We start from the raw sequence: 11,514 nt of genomic DNA on the forward strand, positions 1-11,514 counted from the left end.
GGTAGTATCTCCAAAATGATGCTAAGTGATAGAATTGATAGGTCTTGACTTAGAAATATGATTATTTTTATAGATGCATGAAATTCCCTTATAAAAATGTATATAATTTATTTAAACTCCAATAAATGAATATCTATATTGTTTCCAGTGTTCTCAGTTACAAATTATTCTGTAATTAATGACTGATATTTTGACACAAAGAAGTTTTAAAATTATTGTAAATCAAATCTGTTATTACATATTTTTTATTTCTTTCATAATAACAATATTAGGTAACATTTATTGAGCTTAACTATGCAGCCCATACTATGTTAAATGCTTTACGTATCCTTATTATTGCCATTCTACAGATATCAAATAGCTCCCCCAAGGTAACCTAGCTAGTAAGAGGCTGAGCCAGGAAGCAGACCAGGTCTTTTTTGTTTTTCTCTCTCCTTTTATATATTTTATTATTTATTTTTTTTTTTTCTTTTTTCTTTTTTTTTTTTAATATTATTTATTTTTATTTTTAACTTGGTTATAGAATATTTTAAACATATATATGAAAGGAGAAAGAGAGTAGTAAAGTGAAGCGCCACATACCCATCATCTAGTGTTAACAATTATCAACATTTTCCAGTCTTGTTTCATCTATCCCTCCTCATTTTTTTTCAGTATTTTAAAGCAAATCCCAGATATTACTTTACTCATATAATGAGGGATTATGTGTAATCCTTCATTATACATCTCTGAGTGAGAAATTTTTTAATATAACCACCATGCCATTAGCACATCCAACAAAATTAATAATTATTTCTTAATATCATTTAATATTTAGTCCATTTAAAAGCCTCTCCTATTGTTTAAGGTGTCTTTTTACTGTTCGTTTACTCAAATTAGTATCCAAACAGTTTTACACATCGCATTTAGTTGTTAAGTCTACTGTATTCTTTGACAGTCACCTCCTCACCCTACACTCCCCCAAAACACACATACTTTTTTTTTCCCTTGTAATTGATTTCATGGAGAAGCCAGGTTATTTGTCCATTAGACTGTCTCATGCTCTGGATTTGGCCGATTGCTTGCTCTTTCTGAATCCAAGGTCCTAGTGCTCTTAGCTACCACAATATACTCTATTTCTCATTATCCTTCATAGATGTTGTGAGGAGTAAATGAAAACTTACAAGTGACAGCCCAGTAACTTTTTAAAATTTAATTTAATTTATTTATTTTTGGCTGCTTTGGGTTTTCCTTGCTGCGCGTGGGCTTTCTCTAGTTGTGGTGTGCGGGCTTCTCATTGCGGTGGCTTCTCTTGTTGCAGAGCATGGGCTCTAGGCACATGGGCTTCAGTAGTCATGGCATGCAGGCTCAAGTAGTTGTGGCTTGCAGGCTCTAGAGCGCAGGCTCAGTAGTTGTGGCATACGGGCTTAGTTGCTCTGTGGCACGTGGAATCTTCCTGGACCAGGGATTGAACCCGTGTCCCCTGCACTGGCAGGCGGATTCTTAAGCACTGCACCACCAGGGAAGTCCAGCCCATTAACTTGTAGTGGCACAGGTATTATAATACTCCTGGCCAATTTTATTTTTTTACAGTACATATCCTTTTTGCTGAACCTTCAGGCTCTAATGCCCTTGAAAAGCCTTTATGAGTCAATGACAGCCTTCATAATACTTACAAACTAAGTTTGTCCACAGACTTCAGGAATCTAATTCTTCACCTCTGGACATTTATAGCCTAAGGTCTGCTTTCCTGTGTCGACTTAAAGAAAAACACACAAGGTAAAAGTTGTGAGTTAAGTTTTATTCAGGGAACTTACTGAGGACTATAGCCTGGGAAATAGCCTCTCAGTAGCTCTGAGGGGACTGCTCCAAAGAGATAGGGGGAGGAGCCAATATGTATATGATTTTTTTTGGCTGGAAAATACATGTAGTCAAGCATACATCTTGGTAAAAGATTACTGCAAATCACAAAGAACAGATATCTCAAGTTAATTATTTTAGTGCTTTTCTATACATGGAAGATGCAAGAATCTGGGGACATTGAAATTCTTGCTTAGCTATGCATCTTAACTATCTGTTAAGCACAGAATGTTTCATCCTATTTTTCCCATCCTGAATTCCCCTCAGGGAGCACTGTTGGTGGGAGGGCCACTGCACTGGGTTACCATTTAACCCTTTGTGTAATGGGATAATGAGCGACACTCTTTGTTCTTTTTGTTTACACCTGAGACTCTACATGTGGATTTAACAGAGCAAAGATGCTATGCTTTTGTAGATAACAGAAAATTCTAAGGAATTAACTGAAAAATTATTAGAACTAATAAATGAGCTCAGCAAAGTTGCAGGGTACAAGATCACTATACAAAAATCAATTTGATCTCTATACAGTAGCAGAACAAACTGAAAATGAAATTAAGGCAATTCCATTTACTATAGCATCAAAAAGAATAAAATACTTAGGAACAAATTTGAAGAAGTGCAACAAACTTCAGTTATAAAATAAATAAGTCATGGGTGATCTCAGAGAGGCAGCAGTGAGTGGTGGCTCAAAGCGAGATCTTAATTCCCTGCCCAGGAATTGAACCTGGGTAGCCTGGATGAAAACTGGGAATCCTAGCCACCAGACCAGCAAGGGCTAGAGGCTAGAAGCTATTTTTCTCTGGCTCTTGCCCCCAGTGAAAAATGCATTTCTCACGGAGGTAAAAAAAACTGTAAAAACACGTACAAAGTTTATTATTAGAGACATAGCACAACAACAAGTGGGAAAGCACACAGAGAAACAGTTTGTTTAGTTAAGATAGAAGCAAGGCAGAGATGCCCACCCGGAGAGAAAGGGTGTGGGCATCCTCCCTGATCAGGAGGAGCGCAGTAAAGAGGCTATTAAGTCATTTATATAGGGCAGTTCTTCGAGGTCTTTGTCTTCCTTCTGGCCGATCATCTTGTTTTTGTCCCCGCTGGCTAATTTGTTTCAGGACCCTCCCCCTAGGTGCGCATATACCTCTCAGCCTAGATGGATCTCGATGAAAAGGCATCTGGGAGAAGCAAGACTCATTATGGCCTGGCGTTGTCCCCGGACTTTTGACCCCCCCAAGGAGCCTTTCTGCGCATGTATAGTGTCTCCCTTGCCCCAAGGAGAGGGGGGAAGCTGAGACTCTTGATCCTTTTACTCAATCGAGGTTTTGCCCCTCTTTGTTAGTGCCATGACTGTTATCTTAAGGTGTCCACAAGAGACAAAGCCTGGCTATCTACCCTGTTTCTGTTGTTACTTCCATTTTGGAGGGCAAACAGGAGGCTGACTGTAAATGCCTAACCTGGAGCCCACCTACCTCCTGTCTCAGGAAATGCAAACAGGAGGCTAATAGTAAGTGTCCGACCTGAAGCTCGTCTTTTTATCGCCGCAAGAAATGTAAATAGGAGGCCAGTTGTAAATGTCTAACCTGGAGCCCATCTATCTCCTGCCTCATGGGGATGTAATGTACAGCATGACAGCTATAGTTAATAATACCGTATTGCATATTTGGAAGTTGCTAAGAAAGTAGATCTTAAAAGTTTTCATCACTAGAAAAAAAATTCTGTAACTGTGTATGGTGATGGATGTTAACTAGATTTATTGTGGTGATAATTTTGCAATCCATACAGATGTTGAATCATTGCATTGTACACCTGAAACTAATATAATTTTGTATGTCAATTATACCTCAATAAAAAAGAAAGAAAGAAAAAAAAGAAGTGCAAAACTTATACTCTGAAAACTACAAAACACTGTTGGAAAGAAATTCAGAAGACCTAAATAAATGGAAAGATATTGCACGTTCATGGACTACAAGATAATATTAAGATGTCAATACTCCCCCAAATTGATCTATAGGTTCAAAACAATCCCTATCAAAATCCTAGCTGGCTTCGCTCTCGTGGTTCCTCTGGGGAAATAAGGATGAAGCAGGGAGCGGGGCGATTGAGCAGGGGGCGGATCCAGCCGTGGCTTCTGCCACCGCCGCCACCACCATCTCCGTGCTCGTGGCGTGGGAAAGGAGGTGTGAATCCGGGGCGCGAGCCGGCGGCGGCGCCGCTGCTGCAAGGTCGGCGGCGGGAAGGCGATGGTGGATACAGATACACTCAACATCGACTGCATCATCCAACGGCCGCTGAAAGTGAGAGGGTCCAAGCCTGGTAAGAATATGTAGCTACAGGAGAATGAAATCAGAGGACTGTGCTTAAAGTCTGGAGAGATCTTTCTCAGTCAGCCTATCCTACTAGAACTTGAAGCACCACTCAAAATATGTGGTGATGTCCATGGGCAATACTATGAGTTGCTTCGCCTTTTTAAGTATGGTGGTTTCTCGCCAGAAAGCAATTACCTGTTTCTTGGGGACTACGTGGGCAGGGGAAAGTCTCATTGGAGACTATCTGCCTCTTACTGGCTTACAAAATCAAATATTCCGAGAATTTTTTTCTTCTTAGAGGAAACCATGAATGTGCCAGCATCAATAGAATTTATGGATTTTATGATGAATGTAAAAGAAGATATAACATTAAACTATGGAAAACTTTCACAGACTGCTTTAACTGTTTACGGATAGCAGCCTTGGTGCATGAGAAAATATTCTGCTGTCATGGAGGTTTATCACCAGATCTTCAGTCTATGGAGCATATTCGGAGAATTATTCGACCAACTGATGTACCAGATCAAGGTCTTCCTTGTGATCATTTGTGGTCTGATGCCAATAAAGGTGCCTTAGGCTGGGGTGAAAATGGCAGAGGAGTGTTCACATTTGGTGCAGAAGTGGTTGCAAAATTTCTCCATAAGCATGATTTAGATCTTATATGTAGAGCCCATTCGGTGGTTAAAGATGGATATGAATTTTTTGCAAAGAGGCAGTTGGTCACTCTGTTTTCTGCACCCAATTATTGTGGAGAGTTTGACGATGCAGGTGCCATGATGAGTGTGGTTGAAACACTAATGTGTTCTTTTCAGATTTTAAAGCCTGCAGAGAAAAAGAAGCCGGATGCCACGAGACCCGTAACACCTCTGAGAGGTATGATCACAAAGCAAGCAAAGAAATAGATGTCATTTTGACACTCTCTGTTGGGACTTATAACATATAGTATATAACCTTCATTTTTAAAACTGTAATGTGTGTTGGTCAGCTTGTTCAAATAGTGTTTGTGGCCCCGCCCTCTTCCATTTTTGGCTTAATAAATGGTATTTGCTGGTTATAACAGCAAATGACTCTCCACTCCCAAGGAAAAATGTTTTGTTTTGTTTAGTTCTCTGTTCCTTTTGCAAACAACTTTAATGAAGGTGTTAAAGCTGTACACCCCAGGACAGTTTATCCTGTCTAAGGGGTGAGTGTACAACTGATCTTTTTTTAATTCAGTACAGCCCATGAATAATGTAAATGTTCATTTTCTTTAGGATATAAAGAGGGCCCTAGGGTGCCCAATCTGTACCTGTTATTGTCATAAAATGCATACTATTGGATAAAAAAAAAATCCTAGCTGGCTTCTTTGTAGGAATTGACATGCTGACCCTAAAATTCATATGAATATTAAAGAGATCCAGAATAGCCAAAACAATCTTGAAAAAGAATAGAGTTGAAAGAATAAAGTTCTTGAAAAAGAATATACTTCCCAATTTCAAAACTTACTACAAACCAACATAGTAACCAAGACCGTGTATTACTGGCCTAAGGATAGATTTATAGATCAATGGAATAGAATTAAGAATACAGAAATAAACTTTTATTTATGTTCAGTTGAGTTTCGACAAGGGTGCCAAGACAATATGACAGGGAAAGGAATAGTCTTTTCAACAAATGGTGCTGGGACAACTGGATGACAACATGTAAAAGAATGAAGTTGGAATGGTACCTCACACCATATATAAAAATTAATTCAAAATGGTTTAAGAAAACTAAATATAAGAGCTAAAACTATAAAACTCTTAGGAAAAAACATAGGATCTTCCTGACCTTGTCTTAGACATGACACCACCAGTACAAGCAACAACAAAATAAATTGGACTTCATCAAAATTTAGAACTTTTGTGCATTAAAGTGTCTCAAGTGAGACACTTAAAGTGACTCAAGAGAGTCAAAAGACAACCCACAAAATAAGAGAAAATGTCTGCAAATCATATATCTGATTTTAAAAGTAATATCCAGAATATATAAAGAGCTACAACTCAAAAAACCCAATGCAAAAATGGGCAAAGGATTTGAACAGACTTTTTTCCAAAGATGGACAAAGATAGTCAATAAGCACGTGAAAATATGCTCATCGCTAGCCTTTAGAGAAATGCAAATCATAACCACGACGAGATATCACTTCACACCCATTGTGGTGGCTATTACAAAAAAAGCAAAAAATAGCAAGTGTGGGAAGGATGTGGAAAAATTGGAACTCTGGTACATTGCTGGTGGGAACATAAAGTGGTGCAACTGTTGTGGTTTTGAAGGTTCCCCGAAAAGTTAAACATAGAATTACCTTTTTTTTTTTTTTTTTTTTTTTTGCCATGCTGCTGGGCTTGTGGGATCCAATTCTCCAACCAGGGACTGAACCCCGGCCTTTGGCAGGAGAGCATGGAGTCCTAACCATTGGACCGCCAGGGAATTCCCTATAAAATTACAATATTGATCTAGCAATTTCACTCCTAGATACACATCCAAAAGAATTGAAAACATAGACTCAGACAGATACTTGTACACCAATGTTCTTAGCAGCATAATTCACAATAGCCAAAAGGTAGAAACAATCAAAGTGTTCATCAACAGATGAATGGATTAACAAAATGTGGTATATACACACAATGGAATATTATTCAGCCTTAAAAAGGAATGAAGTGTTGATACATACTACAACATGGAAGAACAGTGCAAACATAAGTGAAATAAGCCAAATGCAAAAGGACAAATGATTACACTTACATGAGGCATTTAAAATAGACTAATTCATAGAGACACAAAGTAGAATAGACTAGAGGTATTACCAGGGGCTGGGTGGGGGCAAAATGGGGAGTTATTTCTCAAATTTTCTGTTTGGAATGATGAACAATTTCTAAATGAGGGAGGTTATGAGTATGTGGGGGTGAGGAGTATATTGGAACTCTTTGTACTTTCAGCTCAATTTTGCTGTGAACCTAGAACTATTCTAAAAAATAAAGTCTATTTTTTTTTTTAAAAAGTTCTGGAAATAGACTGTGGCAATAATTATACAATATTGTGAATGTACTTAATGCCACTTAATTGTATACTTAAAAATAGCTAAAATGGTAAATTTTATGTTATGTATTTTTTACTACAATAAAAAAAAGAACCAAAGAGAGAAGTTCTAGTAACTAGTTAAAGCTTTATTATGTAGCCATGTGATTTTGAATTAAACATTGCTCCATGTTTAATAACAACTCTTTTGTTGTTATTCCTGTCTTCTCTGCTTCTCTTACAATCCATATTAGAAAATTCTGTCCCTCTGTCTTCAAAATATAATATGAATCTGGCCACATCTTTACCTCCACCACAACCCACACCCTCCACCCCCATCACTTCTCCCCTGGATTCTGTGGTAGGACTACTAACTTCCCTACTTCCACGCTACACTCCCTCTACTATAGGCACACTGTAGTCTGTTCTCTGGACAGCAAGCAGGTCATATCACTCCCCTGTGCAAAGCCCTTCCATCATACTTTCATTTATTTAACATGCTAGACTGTTCTGGGACAGTGACAAAAATCCATGACCTCATGGAGCTTATACTTTAGTGAATTTAAAATATAATACAAAATTCTTAAGTGACCTACAAGTATGATCTGGTTCCAGCTTACCTCTCTGACTTCATTTTAGCCCATGGCCCTGTGGAGAGCATTTCTCTAAACAAGATTAGAATTCTGTTGGAAAGGAAGTAAGGGGTGAATGGTTGTTAAAAAATGTTCATACCTACATTAAAAAGTGCTTACCAAAGTCCCCTCCCCAGTGAGACAACCCAGGGCCTTATCTGGTTCCTGTGTTCAGCTCCAAGACCAGAATTTTTGGCTAATATATATAGTCTTCCTCGTCAAGTTTGGATATGGCCCCTTGAGGCCTGGCAACCTAAAACTTAAGTTATCTATATCTAAGCTATCTTAAAAATGATGGAGAAGAAGAAATAGTATAACTACAGTGAAAGTCTAATTCTGGAAAAGGGAGAATGGATGAAAAAATAGTACACAGTTATCATTGATCCATAGCATACATTATACCAACTAGGCAGGAATACGGAAGACTCCCTCCCTGGGGGTGGAGTGAGTTTCTTGGCCAGCCAATTGGGAACCTCCAAATTTGTTCTCTGTGGGAATCTTCCTTATTGCCACCATGGCCCCTGTTTTTTCCTGCTAGATAGATGGTCTTGCTTGTCCTTATTCTCCATGGCTATGCCAGAGGTGGGCATGGGGCAAATGCCTTTTCTGGAGATGGACTACTCAACTTTAGCTGTGGTACAAGTTGGGAGCCTAGAAAGGCAATAGACTGCTAGGCTTAGGGATTCTTTGGCACTACAGTTTCTATGACAGCTCAGTAGCCTTTGGTTCAGTTCCTTCTGCTAGTTCCCACAGCCAAAGATTTTTTTCCTAGTCTCTGTAGCCAGAAGGATACAAAGCCCTGATGGGCTAGCCTTGGGACCTACACGTACCACTGGAGCTAGGGAAGAATGTTGCTTCTCTCTTAATCCCATGAGTGTGTGTGGGGGGGAGTTCCCCATTTTAAAATCAGGATGTTATTGCCACAAGAAGAGGAAATGGAGGCTAGGTGGCAAATAATGTACACTTAAAGACATGCTTTAGCTCAAGTGTTCTCCACCTCTATAGAGAAGACTGATGTTCACATTTGTGACACATTTCCATGGGTACACTCACAAAATAATGTCAGTCTCTGGTAGCTATCTATAAACCCCCCTTTCCTCTCCCAGAAAGCATATTGGAATGTACTTATATCAGAGTGATGTTATTACAGAGATAACCTTAATCTCCTCTAATTTTTAAATGTATCACTTGCAAATTTTGGCACTTTATTATTACTAACAAATTTCTTGTGACTTACCTTGTGTCACCTTGTTGTGACACAAGTGTGTCACAATTGTTATACATTTGTTGGGGGAAGGGTCTTATCTGTGGCACCCCAGTACTCCTGAGTTATTTCTTGTTTTGATCTCTTAGTAAAATTAACCTTCCTTCTTTGAGCACATGGTGCCACATGACAGAGAGAGGCACCCAGGATAACGGGGGATGTCTACTGGGATCAAATATTTCCAGAATAATGCACCAAGCAGATAATCTATACAGAAAGTATTAGAAATACTGTATGTTTTCAGTTAAAACATTCCTATCTTTCCCAATGATTCAAGAATCCTATTTTCTTTCTTCAGAAAATGTAAACTAGATAATTAATTAATTTTCTCGTCTCCTATACTCTATTAAGGGTGTTCTTCACCTCACCTTTGTGTACTTCTTGGGCAAAAGGGTCAGTAACAAGCGAGCTATCTTAACTATAGAAATAATGTACGTTATTAAATTCCCAGCACAAAGTTAGTCACTTGGGTAAATTAACAGAGAGTAAAACTAGCATCAGTATCATCCTGAAATTCAGAGTCCTTTTCTTTAAGACCAAGTAAGATTGTTCCTCAAAGAAACTTGAAACAGCTAACTTTCAGGGTGCATAAGCCTGAGAGATGGTGACTTTAAAACCTGGAGAAGGGGGATTTCCCTGGTGGCACAGTGGTTAAGAATCTGCCTGCCAATGCAAGGGACACGGGTTCAAGCCCTGGCCCAGGAAGATCCTACATGCCGCAGAGTAACTAAGCCCGTGAGCCACAACTACTGAGCCCGCATGCCACAACTACTGAAGCCCGCACGCCTAGAGCCCATGCTCCCAACAAGAGAAGCCACCACAATGAGAAGCCCGCACACCGCAGCAAAGAGTAGACCCTGCTCACCGTAACCAGAGAAAGCCCGTGCACAGCAACAAAGACCCAATGCAGCCAAAAATAATAATAAATAATAAAATAAATTAATTTTAAAAAACCTGGAGAAGGCACTAGGCTTCCTTATTTGGCTTTCATTTTCCTTTTCGACATCATTCAGGAAATGTTTCCTCATCTGTGATGGAAGGGAGGCAGCATTCTAGAGAAGATTAAGTACTGTACTATTGCAGATTTCCTCTCTTTTAAAAAAAAATCTCTAGTTAAATTTGCAACAGCAAGTTTGCCCCATTTCAAAGGAAACTAATGTGCAAAAATCCAATTTGCAGGTTTAAAATGTTGCAGAATGAGTTTTAATTTTATGAAAGGCACTAAGTGTACCTGAGGATAGACTATATAATGATGTGTTCCCCTAATGTTTTTAAATACTGTAGTATGATTGTTTACAGACTTTTATATACGAAGAGGAGAGCAAAAGAAGCAGAGAAACCTAAGGTTAAAAGCCTTAGAAGCCACGGCCGAATGGGTGATGAATCAGAAGTGAAGATAAAACATGTAGAAGATTATAATTAGAAAATTAATCCAAGAAATATTTATTTGTTTTTGCCTAAACATGTATTAAACAGAACAATACAAAGATAAGTAAGACAGGATCCTGTATTCTCAAGTCAGCTGGTGAGATGAAACCATCTTATGTGATCAAATAGAGAATAAGTTCAAAACTGCATGGTACAATTTGTTTCTTAAAAGTATATAGAATATATGTGTATGTATAACTGAATCACTTTGCTGTACACCTGAAACTAACACAACACTGTAAATCAAATATACTCTAATATAAAATAAAAATTAAATTTAAAAAAGTATATAGAAATGGAAGATGGTGAGGTAGTCAGAGAAGACTGGGAAAGGCGATACTTGAAGTAGAACTTGCAAGGTAGAGAGGCCAAGGAATAGAGAGAGTCATTTCAGAAAGACACGAATGACCGTGCAACGTGGGGGCCCACGAAACCAGTTTGACTACAACAGAGGGTGAAAGTTTATAAAAATCTACTCTATATTGAATAAAGTGCCTAAGGATGGGCCAGATTATGGGGAAATGCAGCAGGCAACAGAAAGCATTTGTAGAAAATAGCTTGATAAAATGTGGTGTTTTTTATTTTATTTATTTATTTTTGGCTGCGTTGGGTCTTCATTGCTGCGCAGGCTTTCTCTAGTTGCTGCGAGCGGGGTCTACTCTTTGTTGCGGTGCACGGGCTTCTCATTGCATGGCTTCTCTTTGTTGCAGAGCACGGGCTCTAGGCGCGTGGGCTTCACTAGTTGTGGCACATAGGCTCAGCAGTTGTGGCTCGCAGGCTCTAGAGCACAGGCTCAGTAGTTGTGGTGCACAGGCTTAGTTGCTCTGAGGCATGTGGGATCTTCCCGGACCAGGGCTTGAACCTGTGTCCCCTGAATTGGCAGGCGGATTCTTAACCACAGCGCCACCAGTGAAGTCCCTAAAAATGTGTTTTAAGAGAACAATTTGGCAGTGATGTACAGGATGAGATTGCAAGGTAGATTGGATTGAAGGCTGTTGAAATAATTTAAATC

At 39.0% G+C, this 11,514-nt stretch overlaps 1 pseudogene across 1 annotated transcript; it reads left to right on the forward strand.

Annotated features, from left to right (window-relative positions):
- Window positions 1–464: 464 nt before the first annotated feature.
- LOC309667256 (serine/threonine-protein phosphatase PP1-gamma catalytic subunit pseudogene) lies at window positions 465–10,750 on the forward strand (annotated as a pseudogene). Its single transcript, XR_014268595.1, has 2 exons — window positions 465–1,758; window positions 2,952–10,750. The product of XR_014268595.1 is annotated as a serine/threonine-protein phosphatase PP1-gamma catalytic subunit pseudogene (transcript).
- Window positions 10,751–11,514: the final 764 nt, after the last annotated feature.

Source organism: Balaenoptera physalus, assembly GCF_965194825.1.
Source record: "Balaenoptera physalus genome assembly, chromosome: 1".
Classification (NCBI taxonomy): domain Eukaryota; kingdom Metazoa; phylum Chordata; class Mammalia; order Artiodactyla; family Balaenopteridae; genus Balaenoptera; species Balaenoptera physalus.